Raw genomic sequence first — 22,486 nt, forward strand, 5'->3', positions numbered from 1 at the left:
ACCTTATTTTACTACATACGCTCTGTATTAATTACAACAAATTTTAACAGGAACTTATTTACAGTGAATCTAAAGAAATAAACATTCCAGTTTATTTTGACATAAACTGAAACTTTAGATCATGGTGTGAAATGAACATACTGAAGCTTCAGCCTTCTACTGGGAAATCTTGTAGAAAAGTAAAGGCTGTAGAACTCTGTTTAAATATGCCGTTTCTGTGTAATCTTTCTGTGAAGGCAAACAAACATCATGAATTCTATAATCAAAGGCTAAATTAAATACTTTCCAGTAGGAAAAACATAATTTTTTAATTGCTTTAAATAAATTCTTCAACTCTAAGGGCCCTATCATACACCTGGCGCAATGTGACACCAGGCGCGACGCAAGTGTTTTTTGCTAGTTTCAGCCCGACGCAGTTATCATTTTCACGTCCAGCGCCACGTTGTTTAAATAGCAAATGCACTCGCGCCCATCTGTTCACCCATGGGTGTGCTGGTCTGAAAACGAGGTGTGTTCAGGTGCATTGTTGGCGTGTTGCTATTTTGAGGCAACTGAAAACGACTGTGCCATTGACCAACAAAAACCTGCTCTAAAGTCAATGGCGCAGTATTTTTTTGTAATTTAAAGAGCGCGTTAGTAATATGCACCTATATGCGGGTGCACAACACACGTACACTCTGCTTATTACACACACAGCACACAAACATGCCAAATATTAAAAATAAAAGGATTACAATGTAAAAGATTATTATTGTATGCATAAAGATAAAAATGCTTTGGTGGAAACTGGCTTTTCCCGTAGATGATCCATTTCCTCGCTAGAGAAGCGTTCAGTTTTTCCGCTTGCAAATTTCGTCATGGCGCGAGCGCAGCTGGCTTTTAAAGGGAATGGGAGATGAGACTCTGATTGTTTTTTTGCATGTTACGCCCAAAACACACCCATGACTCATTAAGAGACTAGGTACAACTCTTTTAGACCATGCACCTGGCGCGCCGACCATTTTTCCTGTCCTTAAACTAGCAAAAGTGGATTCGGACACGCCCTAAGCGCACTTGCGCGGTGCACTTTAGACCATGTGTTTAGATCGTTAAAATAGGGCCCTATATATGTAAAAACAAACAAACAAACAAAAAAACACTATACTTTTCAAAAATTTGTGGTTATGATTTTTTATATTGTTTTTTAAAAAAAAAAGAAGTCTGCATTTATTTGATCATACAGTAAAAACAGTAATATTGTGAAATATTATTACAATTCAAAATAACAGTTTTCTATTTTAGTATATTTTAAAATGTAATTTATTCAGTCTCACATGATCCTTGAGAATTTATTATAATATGCTGATTTGCTGCTCAAGAAACATTTCTTATTATTATCAGTGCTGAACACAGTTGTGCTGCTTAATATTTATAGAAACTGTGATACATTTCTTCAGGATTCTTGAATGTAAAGTATTTTGTAATATTATTAATGTATTTACTGTCACTTTTGATCAATTAAAAGCGTCCTTGCTTAGCTTCTTTTTAAAAAAATTCTTACTGCCCTCAAACTTTTGAATGCCATTCTGTATGAATATACATGAAAGGATTAGTAATGTTTATTCTCATAATTCTGCATAAGTGGCACCACACAGTATATTGTGTTGTGGTTTATTAAAACATTTATCTCTAGATGATTGCTAGTCTGTTTGTATTTGCTTTCTGTGTCTAACTGAATATTTACACACATTATATTAACTTAATTTTCAATACTAGCATTTTATTGATAAGCCTTTGAAATATGATTTCATAGCTGTTAAAATCACTAAACCATACCAACAAACCACCTGTTTCTCTGTTGTGCCATCTGCAATGCTGCTGTGATGGTCTTGCCGTACTTTATAGAGCAGTAAATTAGCTAATAAATGTACACATGCTGTTTGCATTATTTATATGACTTTTTTATTTAGTACATTAGCTGTATATTAGCTAGGAAACACAAAGTTCTCAGTCACCGAGCCATGGGGTTTGCACCTAGACTCCATCTAGAGGTAAACATCTGGATCAGGTTTTCAATAAGTCTAACAACAACAATGTGATCACCAAACGTGACAGAGCAGGTCCAGACAGTCTAGCTACAGACTCTTCAGGCTTCAGCGTTTCTCCACACTCACTGGCGTATGAAATTGGCAGCAGCTTACCTAAAATACCTACAAATTCAGATCTGAGCTGCACCATTAGCTCAGTCACGAAGAGCAGGGAAGCCGGAGTTACCAAAGCAACCAGAGCAAAGAAATGACCAACCAACAGTGGCAAAATATGTTTAAGTTCATCACAAATACAGGATTTTTTGACATTGATATGGGAACGATCCCACTACTGTTTCCTGTAAGCTGCAAGTCTGTGAATGGCAGCCCAGACTAAAATGGTAGAATCAGAAATGTGTGGGAAAAAAAAAATTAATTTCCTGAACGAATGGATGTGGCATTTCAACTGGAGTCCATCTCCATGTCTATTGATTTTCAGTACGGAACTGAAGCTGTCAGAAATGTTGTACATGGAAATATGCAGCGCTGATTAATTTGCAAGATACGCGCCACATCCTTGAACAGAAGTTTCTTAGCAGCCATAAAACAAAACAAGAGCCTAATGATAAACAGCCAATTAAAGAAAGGAACTGCTCCACATTAGATGACTTTTATAGAATCCATTTCTAAAAAGATTGGGACGATCAATCTTGAAATATCAATACTTCTGATACTGATGTGTACAAGCAGGATGTGATTTTATAATGATTTAAATATAAAATTAATGTGTATGGAATACACAACCATTCAAAAGTTTGGGGTCAGTGTTTTTTTTTAAAAGAAATTAACCGTTTTATTCATCAAGAGCACATTAAATTGATCAAAAGTGACAGTGAAGACATTTATAACGTAACAAAAGATTTCTATTTTAAATGAATGCTGTCCTTTTGAACTTTCTAAAAAAAAAAAAAAATTATCATGGTTTCCACAAGCATATTAAGCAGCGCAACTGTTTTCAACATTGATAATAATAAGAAATGTTTCTTGAGCAGCAAATCAGCATATTAGAATGATTTCTGAAGGATCATGTGACACTGAAGACTGGAGTAATGATGCTGAAAATTCAGCTTTGATCACAGAAATAAATTTAAAAACCAATCAAACAAAAAACAGTCATATTAAATGGCAATAACATTTCACAATATTACTGTTTTTACTGTAATTTAAAAAAATGAATGCAGTCTTGGTGAGCATAAGAGACATCTTTCCAAAACATTTCTTCCAGAAACTTTTCAACAGTGAAAACTTTTCAATTTAAAAGTGAAAAATATGACTTTGTGGTCAATTTTTTGCACAGGAGTGGAATCATCTCTCCTTTCGCTCACCTGAACAGGAGCAGAAATACTGAATACTAGATCAAGCAGTCATACAGCAGTTTAAGCAGTTACTGACAATTTTGCCTTGATAGTACTTGTTAACAGATCAAAATGAAAATAAGTGTTATCAGTTATCGCCCATCCTCACCTAAAAGAACAAAGAGGGAATATTAGTCCCAATATAAATCTATAACTGAGAGAGAGAGGGTGATAGAGGGCAGAGAGGAGAGGAGGAAGGAGAGAGATTTGTTCATTCTCACTTCTATTCCACAGTTTCCTGACATCATTAAAGTCAGAACGCTTTGTTTAGCACCAATCCATGGCCATCTGGAGTGCAGAAAAGCAAAACTGCAAAGCGTGAAATACTGTACTGTTGAAGAAATGATGATGTGATCTGTTATAAGAATTTACTTAATAAAAGGGTCAACAGAACTGACCAAAAATACACTGAAAAAAAAATTGATGTAGAAACGGCAAGTAACACATTCAATTAAACGTGAAATTTTGAAGAAATCTGTATGCTAAATATAAACTTGGTCAGAAATGTGGCATCTTTTTATAATTTATTTTATTCATTTTATAATAATTTTCTTTTTATATTCATTTTTTATTATGCCTCATACTGGGGTTTAATGAATATAACTGCCCAAGTTGGGTTGAAAATGGACAAACCCAGCGATTGTGTTGTTTTAGCCCAGCGGTTGGGTTAAATGTTTGCTCAACGTGCTGGGCAAAAAAACTGATTTTTCGATTAATCGTTTTTTTAAATTGTGGTCGAAACAATATCGATTTTCAAAAGCCACGTATCGTTTTTTTCCGTATTTATTGGACATAATATCTGATTGACGTTAATCTTATTACTAGTCTTCTCCACTAGATGTCATCCTCTTATTTATTACAGCGGGGCCGGTGTCATTCATTTAGTGCTGAACATGGTGGATTCAGCTGCGCCTTTTAGCGTGAAAGACGTTCCGGACAGTTGAAGGAACTGTCAGTTTCCCGATCGGGCCAGCGCTGCATGATCATTAAAGTTTATCATTTGCACGCGTTTTCAAGGTTTACCAACGTAAGCATTCAAGTGAAAGAGAACTTGCGCTGTGTGAGAAGTTTTGTGTGCGCGTCACACACACCCGAAGAGCTCGGAGCTGCGCGCCTCAGACAGCGTGCAAATAAGAAAATGAATTCTCTTTCACCTCTCCTTGCATCTAAACGGACAAATTCACACAAATTTATCTCAAAATCTCCGCCTTTGGGAGTATCTCGGTAAACATAGTCAGTTACGGTTATGGTAAGCAGTAGAGAAAGAATGCATGCGTGTCATTATTGTATGTAGCAGTGCATTAGTTTTAAAGTGACAGCCACCTAAAATTCCAGAAGCTGTCTGTGTTTTAATGTTAATCAAACTAAAGAGAAAATCACTCCGATCTTCACTGAATAATGTTTTTGTAACTTTAATAAGGATTAACCTTTATTTATTTTGTACAGTGAAGATTATATACAGTGTTTATTTGTGCTATTGCTTGTAGTTTAATTATTTGTTTTTTTTGTTTTTTTAATAATGACTATTTACTTGTCTTTAATAATCTTTGAAATTTATATTAGTAGTTTTAGCTGTCTTAAATGGAATCGAGAATTGTTAAATTTCACTGGTATCTAAAATATTGGGTGTCATAACCTTATTTATTACAATATAGGTAGGCTATACATGGGTCAAAAACAACAAAAACAATAACTGTTTTATTCATTTATTATTTTTTTTGTGGTGGGGCCAGTGAAAATGTATTGGATTCATTGAATAAAAAAAATAAAAAATCGAATCTGAAAATTGAATCGAGAATCGAAATTGAATCGAATTGAGACCTTGAAAATCGAAATCGAATCGAACTGGGACATCTGTATCGATACCCAGCCCTAAACCCAACTATTGTTTAAAAATTACTATATGGCTGGATTAAAATGAACCCAAAATAGGTTGGAAAAAAAAAATCAGACACATAATTACTAGAGGCAACAATAATAATCAAAAGGTGCACATTTATTAATAAGCAATTTAATAAATGTTTATTGTTTAATTATTATTCATTAAACTTATAAATAAATGTTCATTTCCAACATATTTTGGTGTTATTTTAAGCAAGAAATACAGTTACCCAGCAGGTTGAGCAAACATTTAACCCAACCGCTGAGTTAAAACAACCTAATAGCTGTGTTTGTTCATTTTCAACCCAACTTGGGTTGTTTTTAACCCAGCATTTTTTAGAGTGCACGTTTCCATCCTTCCATGTTAATGAGGTTTTATAATGGCCTGCCGGTATGAGGACTGACACATGCCTTTACTGATTTATTTTGTTCCAAGGGATAATTCAATGTTTATGCTTCTGTTTATTCCTACTTTAGTCTGTCATTTTGTGTCTGGCGCCATAATGAAGGGAGGGGTTGTGTTGGGCTCTTTTATCATTTCGTTTCTATCATTACTGTGAATTATATAATAATATAATTTACCACAAATAAATGAATAGAAAAAAGAAATTTGGCATCATCATAAGTTAAATGCTGATGACTAATATATGTTGGTTTAGGATGTTTAGGATGGCAAATATTGGCGCAAAACCTAGAAACATGAGTTTAATTTGACTGCTGGTACTATAGGTTAAAATCTGAATCTGAACAGTTAAAAAGAGCACTGACTAAAATTAATGCTTCCAATAAATAACAGGCCTGTATCATCACAATATATCATGTAGAGAGCTGAAAGACAAACTATTCTTCTATTTAATACACATACGTCTCATGCAAGTGCTGATAACAGAAGACTCATTTAATTTAAGCCCTAAAGCCTGTTTATCTGATAAAATGACCTCTTTGTGATGTAGTTTGTGGCACGCACACTATCGTTTCAGCTTGAGAGAGGAGGCAACCCAGGAAAATCTCCCCTCCCTGAACTGTTTAGGATTAACCAGTAAAGGCAGGCCAAGATAACTTTCTTTGGTGTCTGATACCATCTGCAATTGCCAGCCACTTCACAGGAAGAGTGACTAGGCAATCTATTACGAACTTATCTATTCAGACATATTCCAGTTCACATCAGGTCAGGCAGGGCTCTGCAAAATGAGTCCAATCTCAGCAGTGCCTGATGCATCGCAGCTCTCAAACTAACAGGCCATAACTGTGACGGTCCTCAGAAAATTCCTGAGAAACACTACTCACTAGTACTTTTATGACTTCTTGATGTGAACTGGAAACATGTTACCATGCTTTTATCATTTATTTTTAATGCACTACCATTCAAAAGTTTGCAAGTCAGCAAGAAATTAATACTTTTATTCAGCAAGGATGCATTAAACTGATTAAAAGTGACAGTAAAGACATTTATAATGTTACATGAGATTTCAAATAAATGTTTTTCTTTTGAACTTTCTATTCATTAGTGTACTGAAACAAAAGTTGCCAAATATAATGAATATATAAGCTAATATAGTGCATATATTTAGTGAAATGCTCCCTCTAGAGTTCATTTCTCTAGTGAACTAACATGCTGTGGACACTAAATGACTTGCCTGAGGTAAATGTAATGCTACATTAGATATTATTCTCAAGCTGTTTTATTGATGTCTTTCCGCAGTTGAAACACTGGGTCAGAGATACCAGTTACAGCGTGAAATAAACATGAATAAACATCTGAAGGTATGTTATACAAATATACAGTACAACTTACCGAAATCCGTATCATGTCTTGTGTAATAGCTCATTGTTTCAACCTCGGAAAGACGTCAATAAAACAGCTTGTAAACAATGTCACGTAAACGTCACATATACCTCAGAAAAACATATTCAGTGACCATAGACTCATTAGTCAGCTAGAAAAGTGAACTCTAGAAAGCAGCATTCTGATATAGCTATGCACCGTTACATATTCATTATCATGTTCATTCAATATTTAATGCATGTTTGAATAAATCAGTTATGACAGCCACGATTTAAATGTTTATATTTCAAAAAAACGAATTGGAGTAGAAATATGATTATGTAATTCTAAACTGTATTTATTATAAAAAAACATAATTGAGTTTAATTTAAGTGTTTGTATATTTATCTGAGTGGAGATCACAGACACCAGGATGGGGTTTTAGTTCTCAGATTTGGCTCCGTTGTTCTGGAAACCAAAGTGTTTCTGTTTAGATGCTGTATATACAGCGTATCTTTAGGCATATTTGTACCTAGTAAGTTAATTTTAACCTTCAATATTATAGTAAAGTAGTACCAACTGACTCCCATGTGTAGTTTACAGCATTAGTAGAGAGATATACTGATATACTACATCCACAATAATCGAAATCGTAATCGAATCGAATCGCAAGCATGTGAATAGAAATCGAATCGAATCGTGAAAGTTGTGTCAATACCCAGCCCTACTATATATATATATATACACATATTTTTTTCAATTTTTTCAAAATCTGGCGATACGATATGAATCACGATACAGGGGTTACGATACGATATATTGTGATATATTGTGATACTGTAAAAAAGGCGATATATTGCGATATTTCTTGTTTTTTTACAAAGAGGATCTAATTTTAGAAAAAACTGTCACAAAGAACACCATATGCATAAAACCTGACAAAAAAAAAACTTTATGTTATTTAATCAAGTTATTTATATTACAAATTACTATTTTGTGCAATCTAAGAAAAGGGAAAATAGCCTAGTAAAGTGACTGCAGGATTATATAGGTGTATATGTTTTAAAGGTTCACAGAATAGCAGTTTTTAATTAATTTAACAACAGAAAGTGCATAGTCCATTCCATGACTGCATGACTTTTTCATATTTAATACTGTAAAGCTGCTTGCTTTAAAGCAATCTATTGTATAAAGTGCTATTTAAATAAACGTGCCTTCACTGAAGTGCTGAACAGAGCTGGTGCAAACACATGCACATCGCTATGATCAGATGCTTTCTTTCTGCTGTCATTTTTGTTGTGTTTATTTTGTTATTGAGAGGACAGCGTGGAGTACATATTACATATTCTGTCGAAACGCCTCCCTCAGCAGCGTGGATGGCGTCGGGATGTTAAGTGAGCTCTCAGATTCAATGCGTTTCCCAAGTATTGGATTTTAACATGGCCTATTTCGCAAACAACATGACTCTTGTCGATCTCCTTGTGGTTTCTTTATAGTTGAAACCAAAATGAGTCCACATGAGCTCTGTACACCGCGGCGGGAGCCAGAATAATTCTATCGTCTTGTGAGCTGGTGGCAACGCCAGTGATGCACGCGCCTTGTGCTTCTCCACGTCAGTTTACGTTCTGAGATAACACTGACATCTAGCGACTAGCGGTTGGGATTAAACCGAACACAAAGCCACGAATCTAGTAAGTAAGTAACTAGATAAATAAATAAATAAATATCGGTACAGTGTTTTTGAGAATCGATACAGTATCGCCAAACATAATATCGCGATATTGACGTGTATCGATATTTTCTTACACCCCTTACTATCTATAATACAATCTATTCTATAACTATTTATAATATAATTAATTATTGTGCATCATTTCTAATCAAGTTGCAGCGTTTATGACGTCATTGCATTGCGTTTAAACAAGTTTTGGCACTTTAGATCTGTTTTGCGCCTGTCACATACTGTAATACAATTGAATGCCTTATTTTGTTTCTGTTGTCAGACATAAAACAAGTATATAATAGTGACTAAACACAACCCATGTTAACCAGGAGTCACTCTTACTATAGCCTTCTCCTTAAATCATTATTTATAATCACGACATCGTCTGACAAAATCACTATACATCTACACTAAAGAGCGGCTTCCTCGTGTCCATGTGGAGAATGCGGTTCATGAGTACTTAGGAACAGCAGACGCCACGGGAGAGCAAGTGTTTTGGTGGCGCGGACGCGTTTTCCAAGCGTTTTTAGACGCGACATGTGAATGGCCCCATATGCGATGGTTTTGGCTATTATTTGTCTCATGCAGCGCACTGTCTGCGTCTGAGTAACAAACTATGTGCATATTTACAGACAAACTATGCTTATAAGCCCAAACAGTCAGTAACAGTGACAGGTGCTTGGAAAAGCTGTTTTGTCCTCATTTATTGACGAGTCGGCTGTGTACAGTCAACTGAATGTGCTGCTTCTTTGCCGCTCACTGCACAGAACGGATGTCGAGAGAGGTGATCCTGCGCCAGGAAAGTCAGACCTTGCACTTCTTCCAACTTAATGAAAGCTAGGGTTTATCCAAAAAAGTTGCTAGATTTGCCACTATGTACTTTTCATAGAAAAAAGGCACTAAAGGGATCTGAAAGTTGCTAAATATAGTGCTAAAGTCGCGCCCGTGTGTGAGACGCTGGAGCTGATGGCAGTGGGCGGTGGCTATCTGTGGCGGCCAACGTGGGATACTGTGGTGGGCCGGCACAAATAAATCAAGATGTAGAATTTATTTTAATTATATGTATTTGGAATGCATACAATGCTAGCGTTGAAATGATCTTAAACAAGACAAAAGATACAACAGATAATTTTGGAAATTATAGTGTGTTGAAAATATACTGAATTTTCCAGAGATGCAGGTATGTCCACAGACACCCTTAGACATGGTCTCTTTGAATAACATAACTAAGAAAATAAATAAATCACAAGAATAAAAATGACATAACACTGTGTTTTTATATGATTCTGCACTTGAGAAAGACCGTTCACTAGTCTCAGGTTCAGACGACACACTTCCACAGTTCAGGGAGCACAGCTACAATGAGCACTTTCAAAGAAAAAATACTCAATAGATTTGTCTAAAAGTCTGCAAAAGCTATTGATGACGACCAAGAAAAATAAGTGTGGTCAGTCAGATGGCCCCTTCCAGTCTAAATGGGGGATTTCTGTCCCAAATACACTGCCATGTGAACCAAACGTTATGCCTAAAGTCAAGCATCTGGCTACGTGACTCTAGACCTTCAGTGTCAGCCAGATGGCAATGTCAATCCACAAAGGATCATGCCATTTCCTCAGCCGGCACGTATATGTGTGTGTTTGTCTTCCCAGAACTGTCTGAGGCTTTTCAAACACACGCTCACAGATATAAGACCTGATTATTGTGGAGTTGAGTGGCACCAGATCAGGACCATGACCTGATTGTTTTCTGAAAGAAATAAGAAACAGATATGGTGTGGAGGAGGACTGAGAATGAGACAGAAAGAGAGGAGAACAAAGAAAGGAAGGAGAAATGTACTTATTGGAACTAAATGATCCCACAAAACAAGGGAGATTAATAAACATATAATCTCTAAATGAAAACTTTAAGTTTAAGATTAAGGGACTGAAAATATCATTAGTGCATTATAAAAACAATAGAAGTCACCATGACAGAAAAACAAACGTGTGTGTATGTCTGTGTATATTTCAACAAGTAAGTCTGTCAGAACTCAGACCAGAAGGGAGTACAAATCCATCTAGGTCAATGTGCGATTCATTTTTCCATGACATAGACCAGAGCAAAATCTACAAATAAAATTTCTCAAGTCTTCCTTCTGGCTAAAGCGAAGGCTGAAGTTAACAGAAGGACAGCATCAATGCAGAACTTAAAATACCACACTGCATGGCAGAGATGGGTTTCATAACATCCAATCCCAGCAGCCCACTCTTTACTTACACAGGATTATCCAGCAAGCCTAATAGGCAACTGCACCAGGTAAGAACCGGTGACTAGCGCATGAATAATGGAAATAGCTAGACTAGTGAGGAAAGCCTTGCAAGATAGCAGATGGTGTTTACCTGCCTGTATCGTCTCAGGTGACGGCTTATTCTTAGCATTCATTACTCAAAATCAACAACACAAATGTTTGTTTTGCATTTGTAACAATTTCAACATATGAATTACTCACTCTTAAAATGTTTACAAGGAAAATAATCATCTTTTGTTCTGTATTCCATCTTTTATCCAGTGTTTTTATTCAATTTATTGTGTGACAGATTTAATTATTTTATCACTCAGCCCTAGAGATGATTCTTACGATTCTTTCAAACAAATTCTTCAAAGACCATCGCCATAGGAAAATAAATCACTAATGCGATCTCTTCAATACCTTAATTTTTCTCCTAGACAGCAATGACAGAAAATGGAATGAAAATTGAAAATCTCCTGCTTCTCGTATTTTTCTCTCCAGAAAAAATAAAACCAGCAATCACACGCGTCTCCTCTAAGTTTCAGATGTCGCAACAACATCTCAAATACATTTCATTCATGCATTTCTCATCAGTTCCTCCAAGATCTAGTTATGCCTTTGAATATTTCTAGTCATTCCTCAGATATAGCAAATACATGTTTGTAATGATACAGAATATATCAAACATCACTATCATTATTCTGTAATGATAAAGAATAGAGTTCAGATCTGTTGATTTCAGTTCACAACCCCAGTTAAATCTTTCAAAAAAGAATCAGAAAAATAAATTAAGTTACTCCTTTAGAAAAAAAATCTTTACATAACCTGCTTGGAAGTGTTCATGTTTTAACCATCAGTCAAGGATAATTTAGTTTCGGTACTGTATACGTTATTTCATTCATCTGATGTGAATGCCAGTCTTGTTCTTACACAAAAGCCAGTGACGGAGATGACAAAATTACTCGCCATTTTCTACAGCGATTTTCATTTATTTAAAAGCAATATAACATGAAAGCAGCAAAAAATAATGCCACAGTATATTCATCCTTTTAAATTGCGAGATTCAAAAGGCATTTGTGCTTTATAAGACAACCCATTTAAGACATTTCCCAAAGGACAGCCTTGGGAATTTGGGAGACATTTTAGACCATCATATCTATTTTATTTTCATTAGAGTAGTTATTTGAAATGCATGCCTTCGTAGATATCCTTTTAAGCAAAATGAAGCTTAATGAATGTATTGTATTTTTGAAGCTAAGTTTCTGCATGGTCTAATAAATACCAGAGCATTAAATATAGTAATAAAGATCTATCAAAAGACATTTTTTTCACATCATTTACAGTGATGCAGTTTTGATTTATATGCTGTTAAATGTTAGATGATTGCGTTAGACATGAGCGTAAACAATGCTTCTATTGCTTGTTTCTGCTTCTTCTTCGCTTGCTTTTGGATCTGGAGATTCTGTACTCTTTCAGAAGATGCGCAATAGCGCTGTATAACAATGAAAACATGCCAGAAAATTCCATGAATGGCGGTGAAAGAGTTAAGATGGCTTGTTTATTCAAGACCAAAGTGCTAGTTGTGGCTTTATGGCACAGTTGGACAGAGGGATGCACGCAAAGCACAAACACATTATTACAACACTCAGAGACTGCAAGCCAGTCAGACTATAAACACATCAGTGCTCAAAAAAGTCCTCTGTCACTAAGAAACAGATAGTAAAATTAAATGGCAGGTGGCAGAATCACAAGAAATGCAATTAAAAGAAAAATCGTGGTTTACAAGAGCAAGAGAGCAAAGAACAAAGAGGATAATGCACTGTTTGGAAAACAAACAACCACCAATCTTAAAAGTTTGGCTCAAAATCCCACTGCTGAAAAGTACTGGATGAAAACAAGGAATGCTGGGCATGGCTGGACTCTAAGTGCCCCATTATTTTTATGCAATGATTGTGGTTACATAACTTATAAGAGCTAATAATAGAGCTGCCTCTTTGTTTTTACCTTATGACCTGATATAGAAACAGCACTCAACCACAAAATCTCCTCTCGGTTTATCAGGGTTCGCCCCATTCTGCTTGAGTTAATGCACTCAGAGGGGATTCACAGCGCTGAATATTTTCCTCAAGTTTACTTTTAACTGCAGAGATTTGAGAACACTCCAATCTGTTTACTGTGAACAATCCTAATGCTCACCGCATTGATCCACTCCTTGAATACTTATTTGTTAGCATTAGTGAGCAAATGGGAACTTTTCATAAACAAAGGAGGTGCCTCTTTGACTGGCATAAGTTTTAAAAGCGACTCTGAATATGTTACCTTTGGATATAGGGAAGAATGTGGTAAGCTGTTCAGGTGTTTTAAATCAGGTGTTGCCTACGCAAGGAGAAATGAGATATGATTCATAATCATATTGAATGCTATTTGCTACATTTATAAAAACATTTACTATTATAGCCATTTAAAAATGACACATGTATTATATATTTTTAGACCTCGATGCATTTGTTTTCACATAAAATTTGTTTTACCTGAAATGTAGAAATTAGTTTGACATGCACAGCTGCATATGATGGGCCCTTTCTTAAATGTACTTTTTTTTGAAAATAATACTTTTATTCAGCAAGGATGCATTAAATTGATCAAAAGTGTCAGTAAATATATTTATAATGTTACACATGATTTCTATTTCAAATAAATGCTGTTCTTATGAACTTTCTATGCATCAAAGCATCTGCTTCTATATTTATAATGATAAGAAATGCTAATAAGCAGCAAATCAGCATATTAGAATGATTTCTGAAGGATCATGTTGCGCTGAAGACTGCTGAAGAGTAATGATGCTGAAAATACAGCTTTGCCATCACAAGAATAAATTACATATATATTATAAATTATAATTCAAAATAGAAAACAGTTATATTACATTTAAAAAATATTATTATTATGGACTGCTATTTTGTTATTATGTTCTGTTAGTTCCTGTTTTACCTACTCTGTTTAGTTTCACTTTCATTGGTTATTAATTATCTCCTTGTTAGTAGGCATTTCTCAACACCAAGTACGCGAAGTTTGGCGCAAGTCCAGTGATTCTGCAAATGGTACAGCAGTGTACTTGATTGTGTCACTCTGGCTACTCCGGTTATCTCTGTATGTATATTTTAGGCAACAATAAAATGAAATACGTGATAAAACATCACTCTGCCTCTTTTCATTTTCATTTAAAAAATCTTAAACATATTAATAACCTCACAAATGTGGTTTAGGCAACGCATTCATGATTATCTTCACTGCATGTATCAGCCTATTTATAACAAAACGAAATATAAAACACTGCAACCCTGCCTGTTTACATTTTAAAAAATATCAAACATATTAATATGTGGTTCAGGCAATATGTGCATAGGCCTACTCTGATTATCTTCACTGTAATAAAATGAAATGTAACAAAACACAACCCTGTCTTTTTGTTAAATGTCAGTTTTAATGATAATAGCAATTATAAAAGTAAAAGTAAAAGGTATAAGAAGCAAACAATTCAGTCAAACTTACAAGTCAGCGCTTTAGTACGTTACAACGGTAAATTTAAATAGCCTAAATATATAAAGTTATGAAACATCACTTTGCCCTCAGCCAAAACGATTTGTCAGGGAAGAAATTATAGATTCATGAGACCAAAGATTGCCCGTTAGATATACACAAGACGAATTATGTCATGTTTAACCACTACAGAAACATCAGAGCCAGCGGCAAACGTTAGAAGAAGGACTAGCTGAGGTAAGGCTGTTTTCGGCGGGGTACATGAGCGCTGAGCGCCCGGATCTCACAACTCCGAAAATGTCAGATCAAATTTTCAAATAGGCGCTATCTTTATCAATTAACCACAGATTTGAGCTTTAAACTTGTACATTCTCACCTGAAAAACTCTTAAAACTACAAACTGACATAAAAACCGTAATATGTTTAAATTACACAGGTTCTCTCCTTTAGTATTGACGCTTGCTGGTTAGTGCGAGATGCATTCTGGGATACCTGCCAGATATATTAGTGGAGCAATGTAGGGAATAGTGAATGAGGGTATAGGGGGCGATTTTGAACACAGCAATGGTCTGAAGCGCATGGCGCAGGTGCAATTAGGGCGTGTCCGAATCCACTTTTGCTAATTTTAACAACGGAAAAAATGGTCAGCGCACTAGGCGCATGGTTCAACAGGGTTGTACCTAGTCTCTTAATGAGTCATGGGTGTGTTTTAGGCGTAATGTGCAATAAAACAATCAGAGTCTCATCTCCCATTCCCTTTAAAAGTCAGGTGCGCTTGGATCATGGCGGATTGCTATTTACATGGCGGAATATAGACACCCTCAACCTGACGAGTCAGTTTAAATACATTTTTAATGTTTGTGTACTGCTGCGCATCCCTGTGTGTGTAACAAGCAGAGTGTATGCACGTTGTGCACCCATATAGCCGCATATTACTAACAAGCTCTTTAAATAACGAAAAAAAAAAAAAAATTGCGCCATTGACTTTAGACCAGGTATTTGTTGGTCAATGGCACTGTTGTTTTCAGTCGCCTCAAAATAGCAACACGCCAACAATGCACCTGAACACACCTCGTTTTTAGACCAGCACGCCCATGGGATGGCCGCGAGTGCATTTGCTACATAAACAACGCGGTGCTGGATCTGAAAATGAAAACTGCGTCAGGCTGAAACTAGCAAAAAACACTTCCGGTGGATGTATGATAGTGTTCATCTTGTATTCAAAATCCCTGTTGTATTCAGTCCCGTTGGTTCTCGTCTATTGTATTCAGGGGTTAAACTGGGCCGGGGCCGTCCGGGGCTGAGCCCCGGCACATAGGCTTATCATGGCTCGACATTAATGCTTAATTTTTTGAAGGGGCAAGAGAAAGAGAGTTTTACTTGTCCTGATTAAAACATCAATATCAAAAATAGTTAGGGAATCACTAAAACGCAAGCATGATTCTATTACATTTAGTGTAAGTGGCGATTGATAATGGATAATAATAATATATAATGTATAATGTGCTGACAGCAACAAGGTTGCGCTGTTGAGGCAAAATGAGTGCAGCACACACAAAGAAAACAAAACACCTGCCTTATTCTTGAATGAATCAGCCGTTTGAATGAATCGTTTGAATGAATGACTAGGACAGTCACTTGCCGCCACCTACTGGTGGTTCAGTTTCATGTTTAAATTTTCCCAACATTTCTTATTTGTATATTCAAAAATATTTAAAGAATATCATAACATTATTTAATGCAGTTGTAATTTTTCAGTGAAAATTAAAATTTGATTCGTAACAGTCCTGCTTTATTTTTCTTATTGAATTTATTGATCAAATGTAAAAAAATTGAAATAAAAGATGAAGCATGTAATAAGATTAGAGGAAAAAATGCCCCACAAATATGCAGATATAAATATGCAAAAGATGATGGAACACTGTTGAGAATATAGCTTCAGAATAAATTATATTTACACCAAAAAAAATCAATTTTTTTCCAGACAAGCACCTTTTTTTGCTCGGACAGGTGACCAATTTACTTGTCCAAAGGACAAGCACATGACAAGGCTTAATGTCGAACCCTGTATTTTGTATTGATATGCTCTCCTTTAGGCCTACAGAAAGATTTTATTGTTATCAGATGTAGCTTTGCACACTGCCAGCATCTAGAATGATTTTGATCTGCATTTTAGTGTTCATAGCAGAGGGCTCTATCGACTTATTTTTTACAGTTTGTCAATTGATAAAATTTTGTAGGCTTTGCATACACATGTGCACTCCTTGAAAGCCTGAAACCACAGAGCCCCCCCACATAACAAATCCCAATTTAACCCCTGATTGTATTATGTTGTTTTTTTATTCTCCCTGTGTTATCATTAAAAACTCCTTTATTCGTAATGCTTTCCCCTTGTGCTTTCATATAGCCTAAGACCATGACAGACACATTTTACCCCCCCTTTAACCAACATTTATGTGTGTGCTCATTAGAAGGAAAATGAGAGCAAAAACAAACTACCAAAAACTAACACTTTTTTATAAGGTCAGATTCAAGGCAGTCTTTTCTGCCAAAAAGTTACTGACAAGATCTTTAACACCAGTGAACATCCTGTAATTGTGCCTCAGCGTGCTACAGTAAATGCTCAGCCCACATAGAGAGAAGTAACTCTAATTAGAGAGCACCAACTAAACTTTTGCATTTTCTGTAGAAAATGTGAGTGATGCTCGCAAAACTCAGCCAGGGTATTGCTAATGTGTTTGGAGTGGTTGTTAATGTGCTGCTGTGCAGTTGCTAGGGTGCTCCGAGTGGTTGCTAGGGTATTCTGAGGTAAGCGAGTTTACATTTGCACAAGGGACTCTGAGAAATGTCACAACACAAAAAAAACACAAATCTGAATCAAAAGGGAAACAAACAAATTAAGAAACAAAGGTACAAAACAGATAAATGACACATGAAAGAGAGATAAACGTGTGGAGCTGCTCATTGCTGATAGTTCAGTACATATGGCAGTACCATTCAAAGAGCTATGACAACCATGATGCTTATAGCTCTGTAAATGGCGCTGCTATCTGCACCACACAAGTTCTTCCTGACCCTCTTCCTGTGGGTCTTTGCTGTGTCTTGGGTGCAATAAATCCACTAACAGCCATGAAATAAAAACAAATATGGTACACCAAGATTACATGTGGCTTTTAAGAGCAATGGTGTAACAATCAACTCATTTGAGTTGGACCATTCCCAGCCGAGGGGGTGGAAATGAAAATGTGTGATGCCAGACAGAGTTACCCATGTTGTGGCTCCCAAAATCCACACTTTAATCCAGCTGTTTACAGACGCAAATGCACCGAGCCGAGTGACATGATTTTCTCAAGTAGAATAATATTCCTGCCATGAAGCCACTCTCACGGAGCTTGTATTAAAATAAATGAAAGATTAAATAATCAAATAATTTGAGCTCACTTACCACTGTGTAAATAGGTATATATGTTCTATCAGGCAAATCCAATTATTATAAAAGAAACCATCAATTACCACCCACTGCTGAAAGTCATTGTGGAGCGAGCGAAATTTTCCCTGTTCAAACATCGGTGACATGGTTCAAGATTAGTTTAACCTGGCTTGTAACGTGATAAGAAATAAGAACCTGTCATTTATGCTAATTTAAATTAAAAAAGTAATATATTTTTGGTCACACTTTATATTAGGTACTATGTACTTAACCATTTGATCAAATGTACTTATGTACATACATGTTGGTGCATTGTAATTACATTTAAAGTACTTGCATTTAATTAACATTTATAGTTATATTGCCCTAACTGTAACTCAACCCTTACCCCAAAACCTCTAATCCTATAACCATACCTCATACCTCAAATTAGCAGAAAACATGGGAATTTCCCAGAGCATCATGTAGTTACACAGTATATCCATAGATTTGTAAGTATTTAATGTTAATACATAGTAGTTAAAAGCCACCTAATATGAAGTGTGCACTAAAAATAATTGGTGTAATAATAAAATGTGGACATTTGTGGGTAAAATGTGTTTAAATGTAATTTTCTTTATATAAAATAATTTATTATATTTGGAAGAAGAAAAAGAAAATATGGCTATATATCTCAAAGATGTTTGAAAAGAAGCTGCAGTGTTGTAATTGCAGTAATTCGCTTGCGTTTTGAACACTGGGTAAGATCCATGTGCTCTTAGTTTTTTTCTTGACCTTAAAGTGATGCAGAGCTCTTGCTGCCTCCACTTAATTACTAGAGCACTTGATATAAGCCACTGCTTCTCTACAGTCAAGAGATCAAAGACAATCTCACGGTCAAAGCTGTCTTGATATACAGGTTTTTAGGGCTGCAAAAAAAAAGCTCCAGTCTTCAGTGTCACATGATTCTTCAGAAATTATTCTAACATACTGATTTGACGCTTAAGACACATTTTTTATTATTATCAGTGTTGAACAGTTAATGTTGCTTATTATTTTTTTGTGGGAACCGTAATGCAAATTTTGTGATTTTTTGATACAAAGTTGAAAAGAACATTTGTTTTTGAAATAGAAATCTTTTGAAACATTATAAATGTCTTTACTGTCAGTTTTGATCAATTTTAATGGGTCTTTGCCAAAAAAAGTTCTTTCGAAGAAAAAAATATATAAATATTTACTACGAAATTTGTATATCTGGTTACTACAAAGATGAAGGTTATGACTGCATGCTGGTGTTTTTTTTTTTTTTTTTTTTTTGGAAAATGCTGTATGTCATCAAAAAGCAGGAATATGGCCAAAAGTCTGGTCTTTATGAACCTAACAGGCCTTTATAACGAGAGAAAGAGATCTGACTAAAAATTGCATTGTCAGTCCCAACTCCAGGGCTTGACATTAACTTTTTTGCTCACCAGCCACTGTTTCTAGTGGATTTACTAGCCACTCAACATTTTCACTGAACACAATTTTGACATCGATACCTTGGGGAAAAACTGCCATATAGATATGTTTAATATTATCTGATAATTTGGCAGCAGGTATATTAGGCTGCTGTCACTTTAAGACCTGACGCACGGATCCATTATACTGTTATACATGCGTTTTCTTTCTCACCTGTTTACGTTCACTTAAAACAACTGACTGTGTTTATGTGAATACTCACCAAGACCAGCATTTTGACATTATTTTGTGCGTATTTGACTCTCTAAGCACAATAAGTAGTGAAAAATAACTCAATTTATACTGAGAGGAGGCTTTATGTGCGCATTTTGGGTGTGAGCACAAAATCTGCGAATGAGTAAAATTCAATGCCGAAATTCAAGACCTGTAACACCAACAATATTCATCCGGAGCAAATGAAATGAGGTGGGTTTGTGTGTCAACTCGCTGTCGGAGAGATGAGAGAGAGAGAAAGAGCAGGTGGTATCATGTTTCTATTCTGCGGAAAATGAGTACTGGAAACGTTTCAGATATTTTAGTATCAATATGTATTGATGTAGTTTTGCCAACACTACATTGCACTTAGTTTGTTATTTCAGATGCCTTTTTAAAAGACTATAATTGACAAATGTATATTTTATATATAAAATTCAATTCGCCAAAGTGGCTAGTAGGAGTGACTGCGATACACGCCACTGCTGAAATACGCTCGCATTTGGCGGGTGTTAATGTCAAGCCCTGCCCAGCTTGCTAACCTCATGTCCCCTGACACATCTGTCCTCAAATGACGCAGTACCTTGTGTCCACAATGCCCCTAATAATAAGGCATCTGCCCTGCCAAACGTCTCATTAGAAGCAACGGTCTCTCGGCTCTTGTTTAGATCCTTTGTTTTCAATAACCTGGGCCGCTTGGCCATTGATTTGCTATAATAACAGTCAAATTACCAGAAGCTCAAGGCTCTGAGCATTTCATAGCTCTGGATACATCATTCCAGACAATTAGAAGAATATTGATGTCTAATGTGGGCTCACTCACGGCTCTGCACGACGCTCCTCTGAGGTACGTTTGTGCATGTCACGTTGGCACACTGGCACAGGGAGGAAATCATTCACTCTCAATGCTCAATAATAATACTCTCTTATGCCAACACAGAACCAGCTGCCCCTGACTTCCTGTTTAAAAGCCGTCTTCTCAATTTATCGCACCTATTGATCTTTAGAAACTTGTGAACTGAGAAGAAAGACTCAAAACTTTCTGAGGTGATGAGGCATCAGCACTGCAAGTAAACATGAGAGAAACTGCAATTATTGGCAAAGGATAATTTAGCAAAACCTGTGTTAGAGGAGTCCAGTCCTCACATGTTTTAACCGCGAGCATGTGCTCATTAGGAGGAAAGCGTGAGCCTGTCTCATGGAAACAAGCTATGAGCATAAGGCACCTCAATCATCATACTTAGATCTGTTTTTGAAAACTGACACTCCATGTAAAAAGATCTATAGAAATCTATAGAAAGTGAAATGTCTACTTTTAAATGAACCAATTCAACTGGAAAACAAATATTCTCAGGTTATGTAATCCGTATGAAACTTGCATTTAGGTTGATGACGAGTCAGCATCGTCAACTTCATCACTGCAGCCGAAAATACAGAAAACACTAGTTTATCAATTAATTATTAAAATGTTAAAGCAATCTCCTTGCTGTTTTCCCCCGACGCATTCATAATCATTACTCCTGCTGGTGCGCTGTGGCAAGCTTTATGCGTGTGCTTGAACGCTGATTAAGCTATGTAGGCATTAAAGCCTCTTTATTATGATTTATATCGTTTATAAATGTGTGATTAGTCGACTCATTGCTTAAAATGACAACTACTATCAGTTGAAAACAGTTGTGCTGCACAGCAGAAAGTTCAAAAGAACAGCATTGATTTGAAATAGACATTTTTGTAACATTATAAATGTCACTTTTACCAATTTAATGCTTAATATTTTTTTAATAAATGCTGTAAAAGTAGTGAGCATGATTATTCCATGATATCTAATGCATTAAATGTTGTGTTTGAGTCATTTTGACACGGAGAGGATTTTCCTTTACCCGGAAATGCTAGTTAATGTTATTGCATTGGACTAAAATTTACTGACTTTACTCACACAGAGTCTAACAACTTCATAAATTGTTTTGTTTAAAATTAAAAAAAAAAAAAAAAAAAAAAAGTGTTTTTTTCCACAGCTATTTTTTGTAGGCCGGTCATTTTTGACCAGGAACACCACAAGTGTGACTTTGTGCCATTTTGTAATAAATAAAACCATTTCAAAACAAATTGCCTGGTTAAACATTAAAGCACACTAGTGTGATAAACAGTGCATATTTTATGTAAAATTTACAAAATTATCCACAAATAATGCTTTTTTTCCACTCAAAAACTGAGGTACATAAGCTCAGATAAATAAGGCCTACGATCGATCAGTTTCAAAAATAAATACAAAACCTGTCCTAATTGAAAGAAAACAAGCTGACAAAAAGATTGAATCCAATATTTTGTGATAAGGTAGCATAACGAGAAATTTATAAGCAATTTTTTGCAGGCCAGTCATTTTTGACCAGGAGCACCACTAGTGTTATAGGGTTTTCAACACAGCACAAGGGTTAAGTAATGTTAACAAATCGAACCTTGTTGTAAAAGTTCTATTGGTTTAAATATAAACTGAAATTTTGATATTTCTGGATAACCCACTGAATTGAATATGAATGGGACTTCATCTCATTTGATTATTTACTCTTCATATTTGAATTTCATGTAACAAAACAAACGATTATTCACAATGAACAAATTCATGAAGTCTGGCATCAGTGCAAAAACAACTCCACATGATGTAACACTTGAGTTAAAAATGAAAGACTAATAAAATGGATAAAATCTGATAATCTGACGTAACTGCATATCATCTGAATTTTACAGTAATGCAACCAGTTGTGATATTG

The 22,486-nt window shown here is 35.6% G+C and overlaps 1 protein-coding gene across 2 annotated transcripts in view; it reads right to left on the bottom strand.

Moving 5' to 3' along the window:
- Window positions 1-22,486, bottom strand: part of htr4 (5-hydroxytryptamine receptor 4) — a 125,149-nt gene that overhangs the window by 7,517 nt on the left and 95,146 nt on the right. The window lies entirely within an intron of this gene.

The sequence above is a fragment of the Ctenopharyngodon idella genome, chromosome 14 (assembly GCF_019924925.1).
Source record: "Ctenopharyngodon idella isolate HZGC_01 chromosome 14, HZGC01, whole genome shotgun sequence".
Classification (NCBI taxonomy): domain Eukaryota; kingdom Metazoa; phylum Chordata; class Actinopteri; order Cypriniformes; family Xenocyprididae; genus Ctenopharyngodon; species Ctenopharyngodon idella.